The sequence below is a fragment of the Ascaphus truei genome, chromosome 2 (genome assembly GCF_040206685.1).
Source record: "Ascaphus truei isolate aAscTru1 chromosome 2, aAscTru1.hap1, whole genome shotgun sequence".
Lineage (NCBI taxonomy): Eukaryota > Metazoa > Chordata > Amphibia > Anura > Ascaphidae > Ascaphus > Ascaphus truei.
Window position 1 is genome coordinate 48,433,592 of NC_134484.1, and position 12,465 is coordinate 48,446,056.

Sequence of the window (12,465 nt, forward strand, 5' to 3'; positions counted from 1 at the left end):
TCTGGTTATTTCAATATTTCTGTCTCCTCCCCTCCAATGTGGTAGCACATGTTCTATACTTGTGTATTTCAGACCACTAGGGTCTGCCTTATGGTGAATTAAGAAATGCTTAGATAAATTGTGTGAAGCAATTTTCCTCCTGATGTTGCTCAGGTGTTCAAGGATCCTCACTTTAACGGGTCTAGTGGGTTTGCCTACATATTGGAGGCCACACGGGCACTCCAATAAATATATTCGGTTTTGCAACTGATGTGTTTCTTAATCGGATAACTGACTTTGGTGATGTTGGATTTAAAATTAAATGTATCCATGGTTCTATACTGACACGCTTTGCACACTGTACAACCATAAAATCCCTTGGTTTGGGATAACCAGTTGTTCTTTGGATCCTGAATGGTTGGTAGCGCACTAGGCGCTAGTCTATTCTTCAGTTTGCTTCATGAAAAATCACACTAGGTTGATCTGGGACACAGGACTTGAGTATCAAGTCATTTTTAATTATATGCCAATGTTTATTGACAATGTTAATAATTTTCACTGCCTCTCAATTATAATTCGTCAGAAAGGCCAGACTAAAATATTTTTTACTATTTTTCTGGTGTATTTTATTTATCTTTTGCTTTAATCAAATCCTTCCTATCCTAACAGGATTTAGTAAATGCTTCCTCTTAATTCTTAGGTTTGTAGATTTTCTTTCCAGAGATCTAATCTGCAGGAACTGGGACTGTGTATCAAATTCCGCTTGCTCTGTGCAATTACTCCTCAACCTCCTAAATTGTACGTAGGGCACATTGCTAATCCATCTAGGATGGTGGCAACTGGATTGGAGAATAAAATTATTACTGTTGACGAAATTGAGACATTAGGGGGTCTGACATAACAGCATTAGGATCAAAGCAGCCATTTTGTTTGACTATTTTCAGTCCGCCATCTTGTCTTGTCTTTGTGAGTTTTAATGTCATCATTCTATGTGAAGAAATCTGTGTGAAACAGAGAATGGAATGTTTTCGCTCCTAGCTGACTTTATTGATCGTTCCTCATCCAATCAGCTTCCAAATGAAAGTGTAAACAGGCCAGATATTATGAGAAAGCCTCGTTAGTAGTCTAAGATAAACTGTTTCCCATACAATGTGCCAAGTGGCAGAACTGACATCACATTTAACCCCATAATGATTTTTAGCTTACATACAGTTATTCCGTATTATTATGTATTACAAAATGACATCAGCTTTAGTATTGTTATGTATTACAAAATGAGGTAATATTTAGTGACGTGCAAGCCCCCCCATAAAGGGGTGGAGCTTTAGGTTTTAGGGTATAAATATATGGCATACCGTGTTATTGTTAGAGAGCTTTTTTTTCAAAAGCTGTCTCCGTTGTGCACTTGACTTGAATAAATTCACGTGTTATTCTGTTTCAAAATAACCTCAGACTGTGTTTTTTATTTACGCTTTTCTCACTGTCTACTGGTTTAAAGTAGGTTCTGGTCTTGACTTTGTTGTTTTCAATATAGATCAGAGAAGAGTGGTGAGTGCATAAAACAAAAAATAAATAAAAACTGAACAGGATAAGTGTTTAGCCACAGATATTGACATATACACAAGGGGATGGCAGGGTGCAATAAAACAGAAAGCTTATAGCAGCTCAACTCACACGAGCATGTGTGAGCAACTCCTATCGCAGTTTCTTTCGACTCTTGCCTCCAAACGATCCCTGTCACATCTAGGATCAACAGCTGGTTTTCACAGGGTAGTCCCTTTCGTGAAGTTCCAAACGAGGGGCGAAAACCACAAGGTGTATATGAAAACGATAGTTTAATAGGCATAAAAGTAAGCATACAAAACTTACATATGGGTACAACACTGTCAGCCTCCATGTCCTCTGTGTAAGATCCGCCAGGAATCTCCCTGTTCACGCATCCGGTCGCTGGGCCTGTGACGCGAGCTTTCCTCAGGGACTACGGTGGCCTCGAGTGTCCAAACTCAGTAGTACAGCTCCACCAACACAGGATTACGCGTTTCGTGAGTATTCTCGCTTCGTCAGATCCTCAATATAGATCATAAGATCAAGGAAGTTGATTTCTGTTCCGCTAAAATTAAACGTGAATTTGAGATTGAGAGTATTATTGTTGATATATAACAGAAATTATTCTAGGCTCGTCTCATCTCTCCTTTTTATATAGACAATGTCTTTTTTGTTTGCATGGGAGATGACGTGATCTTAGAAGAATTTCTGGTATATATCAACGATAATACTCTCAATCTCAGATTCACGTGTAATTTTAGCAGACAAGAAATAAACTTACTGCAGACGCCTCTTGAATCAACAGAGGATCATGGACTTCTTCGCGTCCGGCTGTTGAGCATTACGTCGATGGTCAACAGTTGTTACCGCAGTAATGAAGCCACTGAACACCATCTCAGGGGGCTCAATCCGCGGACGGCAATTTGTATCGTGTGCTTTCAGCAGACACATTGTAAGTGTGTTTTTATATGCATTTCTTCCAATAAATGTTTTATCAGTGTTACACTAGGCACTTTCTATTTCTTTCACTTATTGGCAACCACTTGCTTTAGAGTGTCTGATGAGCGTACACAACCAGAGACCAGATCCAGTGAAGATTAAAGAGGATTAAAGATACCCTTTATACACTGGCGACACACTTTATTCGAGCTCGGCTAGTCCCACGAATTCGGGTATACCCGGGTGTATTGAGGTTTGTGACTGTTTTCTGCCCGAGTGCATTGAGTTATTTTCCGGCAGGGATTGAAGCATTTTATTCCCGTTGGCTGCAATACTGCACAGTACATATATATATACTGCATTACAATTCATGAATTTATGCCATCTGGTAGACACGCGAAGCATTGCAGCCTATTAAATCCTAATCATTATCATTTAACAGATCAGCCGCCCATCAGCCAGGCATGAACCCAGGCTGGGAAGGCAAATGCAACGGGGCTTGTCAGAGGTGAGGAGCGGCGCATTCCAGGTATCTGCCAGGTACATACTGGGTATTTGCTCGAATAAAGTGTGTCGGTGCAGTATGCCTGCGATCTATTTTTTACTCCGTAAGTGAGGACTTGTGGGGTTAAAGTGGGCTCTCCTATCAGAGGTGCTGTGCAATGGCTTGTCCACTTTTCTATTCTTAGGAGAATAACCTTTGCAGGAAAAGAAAAATCAAAGAGCCACGCGTCAATAACAGGACTGGTTTTCATCATCCAGCAGCTACATGGAGATTACTCAGTGGAGGAAAGAGAACTTTCTACACCACCTGAGTGGCTAAGAGGACTGACGTTTATTGTTCCAGCTTTCCATATCCATATGGGACTGGTATCGTTATTATCCTGCCATTTTGCGCCAGTGATATAATTTTGTTTGTTTTAACAGTGTGTGTTGAGGTTGGGGGGGAGTAAGGGAGGATTGTATTTTTTTAAGGCTAAGGTAATGAAACTAGCTGTAATTTTTTTTATTACATAGGATTGAATCCGGGTGTCTCCAGAGCTGAAATGAATAAGCGGGTCAGCTCCGGAGACTCCCGAAGTCCCAAAGATTCAATCCTATGCAGTAAAAATAAAATAAACTTCTTGGTATGCAAATCATGATTCTGATCTCGCCACCCTTTAGATTGAAAGAAAAGAATGCAGTTACTGTAAAAAAAAAAGCGAATTTGGGCATTTTTTTCAGCTACCGCTCTACTTGTTACAGCCAGAGTGTTATAGATCGTTAAAAATCTATTTTAGTGCGATCTTGCCCTATTTTTGAAGCTTTGTGAATAGCTACACATGCAGTATCGCTCTAAAAGGTCACTTAACGTGCATTAATGCATTTATCGAAGTTTAATGAATAAGCCCCTTTGAGTATTATAACTGTTTTAATCAATGCATTGTCCACTCCACTGCCACTGCCACTGCCACTACAAGTCTAGTAGGATTGTGTCTGAATCAGAAGGAGTTCAGTAATTAATAATTAACACAACCGGTCACAGTGGCTGATTGTGTCTGAAAGGAGCTCTATACAGCTGTAGCTAAACATTGCAGTAGCACAATTTGTCAGTGTCTCACAGAGTGATATTTATCATTAATGTTACACAGTTTCAGGTTCCTCTGCAGTGTATGATACTACTGAAACTGTGCTCTGCCTTCAGGACAGGTCTAAACTCAATCCAACACTCTCCCAATAAAGCACAGGCAGAAGTTATAGGTGAGTTATATCTCTGCCCTACAGGATGTTTATAAATGTTCAGGCAGATGGAGCTGTTTAGCTCCTCTCTCAGATCAGCAGATGCCATCCCACTGAGCCCCAATGTTCTGTACGCACATCCTCAGTATTGGCCAATTCTCCTATTGGTCTCCTTTACTACGAAGTCCGGACAAGTGCTACCCCCCTCTAGTTTTCAATCCATTTTCCCGCCTCACTGCCTTGAGGATGCTGAGTTTTTGACAGAACCAGTGTAAATTATAACTTGTATTGTTTTCCACTCTGGAGTCTGAACCAGTTGCTGTTGTAAATCTTTTGAATTTTCAAGGTCTTTTACCGCCTCAATCTCTAAATGACCCTGAGTTGTTATTGGCAGAATTGATGCCTGCCAATCAAAACTTTTAATATACTCAACTCTGGAGGCTGAACAAATTTCCCTGTTGTACCCCATTCTAATTTTAGAGGCCTTTTACCGCATCACTCACTATATTATATATACTATTTCTACAGGTCTGCTCTGCTAGGCAGTGATCCTAGCTTCTGACATTATTATATACACTGAATGCACGCATGAAGAGGCTCAGTGAAGGTGGTACTTCAGTGAAGGTGTGTAAGTGTCTTAGTCCAGGTATATTCTTTCAAGTGTCTGCCATAGAAAAACGAGCCTGCAACATCCATAACTTCATAGCCAGTTGCTCTCAGCCAGTGCCCACGCAAAGTATTATTATACTGGATGTGCATCTTTGTCCCATGTTTTCCCCTGTCCTTGCTATTGATCATGTTTTGACCTCAGCACAGAGACCTGATTATCCCTGCATTGAAATCTGCCGCCTTGACCACAGAATTGGCCCTAACCATACTTGTCTGCACCTGCCTTGACCCTGGAACTGAAATTACCTTCCTTGCCTACTGCCTGCCTCGACCCTGGAACCAGACCTGACCATTCTTGCAGGCCACCTGCCTCGACCTGGAACTGGACATCACAACCAGTGTATATTCCAGGCCAAGGTCGGCGTATCAATCCCTATCTCTGCCCTGTGGGTTTGCATCATAACTGACAGACAACAATGTTACAATTTGCATGGACCACGCAATGGACCCCATAGAGGTAGTGAATGCTGCGACCCATCAGGATCATCCTTGGGGGCCATGCCACTTGCATGTCTATGTTGGACCAGCAGGTGTATACCATCACTCCTAGACTGCAAACCCTTTGCAATTTCTTCAGTTCATCTAGGTCAGTTATAGTACCGCCTAGGTCTGTGCCTTCGGGCGCCAAAGCCACACCAATCCCCGTGGTTCTGATGGAACCCAAGATTCCTACCCCAGTCCGTTATGGAAGTTTTACTTTGACCTGAAGAGGGTTCCTGAATCAGTGCCAAGTCCAGTTTGACATGCAACCTTCATCCTCTTCTACCCATCGATCTCGATCGGAATACATACAGGAGAATCTAATGCCAATTTGGGCTTTGTCTCATGTTTTCTAGGTGTGCTTTCTCCATGTGCTGTGTTTAAATATTATTCTATGAGATCTGTGATTTTTAAGTAATTTTTGAATTGTTGAGCATACGTGTGTTCATCTATGCTCTATGACCTTTTAAACTTCTCTATTTCGTTATTTGTAAGCCATGGACGATTTTACGGAGGGTGCAGGTCTATTTAACATGCATACAGTACTTACATACTGTACAGGAATTGAAATTTCCTGGGTGCCTATGCTTACAATTTTGTCCCTGCTGCCTGTGTTTTGAAGGTGCTATTGCGGCTCCAAAGTTGCACTTTATTTTTTTCGTATTTTGAGGGCTTGAATAAAACAAAACATTTGTTAATACTCCGTGCATCCCCAATTTTGTTGGTGTATACATACACATTATGTATTTATGTATGTATATACTGTTTGTATGTATATGTTTCTGACTACATTTGTGGTGCTTCATGACGTCTTCACGGATTCAGGTTTGGAGGTTCCATCACCGGCTGTTATTTTATCTTACCCGGTGTCTTCCATCGATCCAGATACTGTGGGCTTCATTACCAACTGCCACCATATACCTAATCAGGTGCTAATATGTGGGGGTTTATCTACGATCCCTGGAGACACTGTCTACATGGCCTAATCATGGTCATCTTGATTTTATCTTTTTTTCTGTATGTGCGATACTCACTTGTTTTATGCTGAATAAATCTTTTTTGTATTTTCCATATACAGTAACATGAAGTAATAAGGTAATACGATGTAAACAGATGTAACAGTGCTGAACTTGCACCTGCAATATACTGTACAAACTCAGACAAGTTGCACATGTCCCAATAAAAAACCTTATCTGTGAGCTATGTATATATACAGCTAAACCCCGTTATAACGCGGTCCTCGGGGTCCACCCCGTGACCACCGCGTTACTAACGGGGTCGCGCTAATTTAAAAAAAAAAAAAATGGCCGCCGCATCAGTGCATATTTACCCCGCGGTCCCGGCTTCCCCCTGTCACCGCGTGACAGGAGATGGGAGGGGGGATTCCCCTCCGGCTTCAGCTACCCCTGTCACCGCGGGACAGGAGATGGGAGGGGGGATGCCCCTCCGGTTCCGGCTTCCCCTGTCACCGCGGGACAGGAGGGGGGATTCCCCTCCGGCTTCAGCTTCCCCTGTCACCGCGGGACAGGAGATGGGAGGGGGGATGCCCCTCCGGCTTCCGCTTCCCCTGTCACCGCGTGACAGGAGATGGGAGGGGGGATCCCCCTCCGGTCCGGCTCCCCCCCGCCGCAGCACAGGGCCCTCGCGCCGCAATACAGGGCCCCCTGGCCCTGCCGTAGCGCAGGGTCGTCCTGCCCCCCTCCCCCCCATGCCCCCCCGCGCTGCACCGGGCCATCCCACCAGCCCCCGCAGCATCGGGGGCCCCCGCAGCCATCATCCCCCTCCACCGCAGCACCACCCCCACCGGCACGCCCCCCCCCCCTGCAGCCACATGCCTCACCTATCATCCCCAAGGTAAGGCTGATTTATGTATATGTGTAGTGTGTGTGTGTGTGTGTAGTGTGTGTCAGTGTGAGCAATGTGTGTGCAGTGTGCAGTGTGTGCAGTGTGAGCAATGAGCAGTGTGTCAGTGTGTGCAGTGTGAGCAATGAGCAGTTTCAGTGTGTGCAGTGTGAGCAATGAGCAGTCTGTGTGCAGTGTGCAGTGTGTGTCAGTGTGAGCAGTATGTGTGCAGTGTGAGCAATGAGCAGTGTGTCAGTGTGTGCAGTGTGAGCAATGAGCAGTGTGTGTGCAGTGTGCAGTGTGAGCAGTGTGTGTGCAGTGTGAGCAATGAGCAGTGTGTGTGCAGTGTGCAGTGTGTGTGCAGTGTCAGTGTGTGCAGTGTGAGCAATGAGCAGTGTGTGTGCAGTGTGCAGTGTGTGTGCAGTGTGTGTGCAGTGTGGCAGTGTGTGCAATGAGCAGTGTGTGTGCAGTGTGCAGTGTGTGTGCAGTGTGCAGTGTGTGTGCAGTGTGAGCAATGAGCAGTGTGTGTGCAATGAGTGTGTGCAATGAGTGTGTGCAGTGTTTGTTTTTTTGTTTTTTAAACGGGAGCCACGGGAAAACCGCGTTATAACCGAATCGCGGTATAGCGAGGCGCGTTATAACGGGGTTTAGCTGTATATATATATATATCACTTATATCATATATATATACAGTATATATTGTGACAGAGTCACTGTCCTTATGGACTAAAGAGCTAGCAGAGTGGATAGGTTAACAGCTAATTAAGCAGGAAGGACTCCTGAGAGACTGGAGGTTTAAAAGGCAGGAAGTAGCCTGCACAAAGGGAGTTAACTTTTTCCCCTGGAGGGTAGAGATGCTTCTTCCCATCTGGGACCCAAACCCTGGATAAAAGATTAAGGGTAAAAGGGGGACGATAGACAGCACTCTGATGATGTTAAATTAATGCAATTGCAGGGAGCACAGAACCAAAGGGGACCCTTATTCCCCTGTATAATACTAACAAATCTACGTAAGTACCAGCACTCACTGTCTAATAGCTAAATGATGAAAACAGTTGTAATGCAGAATAAACATTTAATAATAAAACAAACCAGAAATAAATCAAATGTGTTTGCAGAAACCAGTATCACAAATGGGCATGTCACAAAGTGAGGGGTGGGGGGGTAAAAAAGGAAAAGGGGAAAAAAACAGAAATGGTACAGTCAAGGCTGAACACAGTCTGCAAGAAAGCAGCTTGCAAAGAAGCACCAGGAGTCCACAACAGTCAATGTAAGATTAATGGCAATAGCAAATGAAGACAGTAATCAAACCCTGTATGAAGATAGTAATCAAACCCTGTGGTCTGCTCCTTGTGCTCGTGTGAAGTGCTGAGTCAGTCCACACGAGCACAAGGAGCAGACCACAGGGTTTGATTACTGCTTCTTTGCAAGCTGCTTTCTTGCAGGCTGTGTTCAGCCTTGACTGTACCATTGCACACAGTTTCTGGTAGTACTTGAACTACTGGCATTGACTGTAGTGGATTCTTGCTTCCCTGCTATTAGCTGTTTAGCTGTATTTAGCCTACACTGTATGTTTGATATCTATTTTCAGGGGTGTCTGATTTGACCAGTTATAGGGGAAGGGAGGCTTAGGGAAGTACCTCTGGGACCTTTTGGACCAGGGGGAATGGGCCAGATGAAGAGGTAGTCCCTCGAAACGTCGCCCCCCTAGCGTACTTTCCATTCTCCGTTTTTTGTGTATATTCCTTGTGTTTCATGTTTTTTTCCCCTTTTCCTTCCCCCCCCCCCCCCCTCACTTTGTGACATGCCAATTTGTGATACTGGTTTCTGCAAACACATTTGATTTATTTCTGGTTTGTTTTATTATTAAATGTTTATTCTGCATTACAACTGTTTTCATCATTTAGCTATTAGACAGTGAGTGCTGGTACTTACGTAGATTTGCCTGGATAAAAGATTGCTACGAGCTGGAAACAGCCTGCTCCCCGGAACCGACATTCCTGAACTGGCGTTCCTGAAGGATTGAAGGAGCGACACAAAGACCCTGTGATAGGAATCCCCTACAAACAGATAAGCCATAAATAACACTCCGCAATGTTAAAAGTCTGTTTGCTGCTATGATTTTAGACAAGAGACTTTGTTATTGTACTGTACTTTGTTTGTGGAGCACTTGTTTTGGGGGCGGATAACCAGATTAGCTGGCTGCCTGGTAGATAGGGTTGAGTTAGTTTCCCTAACGGGAATAGGAACTTATTTTACGTTTTATTTTGCCTTAAAGGGACTGACCCTGATGGTTATTTGGCTGGTGGATAATAAAACCACTATAGTTATAGTTTCATACCATATCTAGCGACTTACTGACCCTGCCGCGAAGCCGTCTTCCCACAATATATACACACACACTATGAAACAAAGACAGACGGTGTGATTATCTCAGACACTCGCGTGTTCTTCAAAGCCAGTAATACAGCAATTGCTTGATTTAGGATTGTGTGATATTTATGTACTGTATATATAGTATACAGTACATAAACAGCTCTCTGTTTATAGGGGCATATATATATATATATACTATATATGTAGCACCTGTTCCCCCACCCTATGTGAGATCATCCGGCTACCTGGTGTTACAAGTGCGGTGCGTACCTGTGAGGCTGGAACAGGAGGCTCTGAGTACTCCACGGTGGTGTGGGGAGACATCAGGACAGGTTTTCAGGGTGGTTCATCTCTGGTTACAGTGCCTCCAGCCAGCGAGGATCCTGAGATGACCAGGATTGTCCATGCTGGCAACTTCTTAGTGACCCAGACATTTAGCCACACAGGTGGTTCCACTGAATCTTTATTGTCACACAGCAGTCACCGCATCACATTCCCTTGCAGAACCCCCCATGCTTTGGGGTCCATGTAGGCCCCCTCCTGAGCTCCCCTCCCCCTTCTGGGATAAATGGTAGATGTTGTTCACTCCACAGGGGGAAGCAAGAGATCCCTGACTTCTGGGAGAGTATCAGTATATGCACAGGGGGTGGGCTTGTAACCCTGCCCCATAACAGGGCAGATCTGATACTGAAAGGCATCACATTAATTGCATGTGATCCAGCCAGTATCCTCCCCAGGATGACACTCTGGTTGTTGCTAAGCCCGCCTCTGAATACAGTAACAATGCATCAGGCTGCAATAACAAGCTAGGCCTTCATGAGAGAATTTACCCTTCCCAGTGCCTGTACCTAACAGTACTTATACTGTGAGAGCCCAAAAGAAGGATAGCAGCCGGGTGCTATTGGAAATATACTATACTATAACAAGCTCTCTGTGTATAGGGGAGCATATATATGTGGTACAGTATAGGTAATTGGCCCTCCATTCTGCTCTACCACCAATGTAAAAGCACCTCAGAGATGGCTTTGAATCACAGCAAGGGTGATTGGATTGAAAATAAAGGAAGTGGAGCACCACTTTCTGGAATCACAGGGACTCTTAAGATTCCTATATTGTTATTTTTCGGTACTACCTCCCAAAGTCGGGAGTGGGAAATTCGACCTCCTTGTCTGCAGTACCCACTGCACCTCAGAGATGACTTTGTGGATGGGGATAAGCGATTATATAGAAGATATATAGTATGTTCCCTCGAAAAAACGGGTCTGCTACAAGACAGAATGGGAGAGGCATCATGAGGATCTATCGTTAGGGGTGTACTCCAGTGATGGGACTCCTTTAGCAATTAAATTATTCCCTCCCACAGTCCTCCCCACTGGCCTGTAGGGGCATACAGAGGAGTTGGATTCTGATTCTGGCTGGTTAGAACTAGAATAATTAATGAGGATGGCTGCTAGAGTTTCCACTGTGGCACCCTGTGTTGGCAGCCTTGTGAGCCCCCCTCTTTCTCTTACACTCCGCCCATCACATATCTCCTTTCTCTCTCACCCTCTCTCTTTCTACCCCCCTTCTCACATGCCCCCCTCTATTTCTCTCCCTCTTCTCACACACCACCCTCTCGTCATCCCCTTTTCCTCATCCTTTCCTTCCCCCCTTTCCTTCCCCCCATCTATTTCTCTCCACCCCTGTCTCTCCCCCTCTCTCTCTTCTTCCACCTCTCTCACTCCTCCATTTCTCCCCTCTTACACCCCCTCTCCCTCTCAGTCACCTACCTGACGAAGGGGCCAAGCTGCCAGAAATGCTGCATGTCACTTGCATTTCATCTTGTGAATAAAATGCTGCACCAGCTTTGAAACTACTTTGACTTTGTGCCTGATTCCTTGCAAGGATTATTTTAAAACAGTGAGTTTTTCTGTTTGAGTGCTGCCTCACTCTCTTTTACATGTACAGTAGAAAGATATTATAAATATGATAAAGACTAGAGATATGCAAAGATCTCACCTATGTTTGTAAACCTTGCAAAATTTGCCATGTTTTTAAAAAAAAATTGGGGAAAAATGTAACTATGATACCTTACAAAATTAGTAAGTGTAAATGTGTAATGGATTTATAATGCACATTCAAGAGGGTAAGGAAATATGCAGCTAGGTGATAGTAAGTGAAAAAGCTCATTCACAATACATGCAGCACTCACCACAAATTATCTAGGCTTCCTGGAATGCATGTGCTGACAGCATGGGCCATTCTTGTTTCTTTCTTCTAGTAGTTAGTTATTTAAATTCATTTCCATACCAAGTACAGACACTGCCAAATTCCTAGGATCAAACAGTTAGAGAGTTAACGTAAGAAAGCAGGTGATTAAACAATGTTTCTATTTTTTCCCCCAAGACAGCATATCATTTAAAATCATTCTTCAGACAATATACTAGATATTATTAAACTAATCTATAATTATCCCATTATGATTGAACCATAAGAATAAAATAGGTCTGAAAGGAAAATAACTTGAGCAGAGTAGCTGCGTAGCCAATAAGAACTCGGATACAAGGATGGACAGAGTGAGAAGAATAGAGATTTTGAGAGGAGGATATTTTCTTAGTAAAGGTTGCCATTCCAGTTAGCCCACAAAAACAAGTTGCAACTAATTTGTCAATGTCATTGACTTCCTTGTACAGATGTAATTATGTGTAGCATTGATTTTAGAACTTGGATGATTGCTAATCTCATACAGTATGTTGGTGCTAACAGGAGTTTCTTTCTAGCTTACTCCTGAGCGAACCGAGGGAGGTGATTGACCTGAGCTCTTTGGCGGTTTAGAAAAGGATACTTGTCATGGTGAAGTTCCTCCAGGGGATTTCTCCCCAACCTACAATGTTGATAAGCGTCCTGATCAATATACTTGAGGAGACCAGATTCATG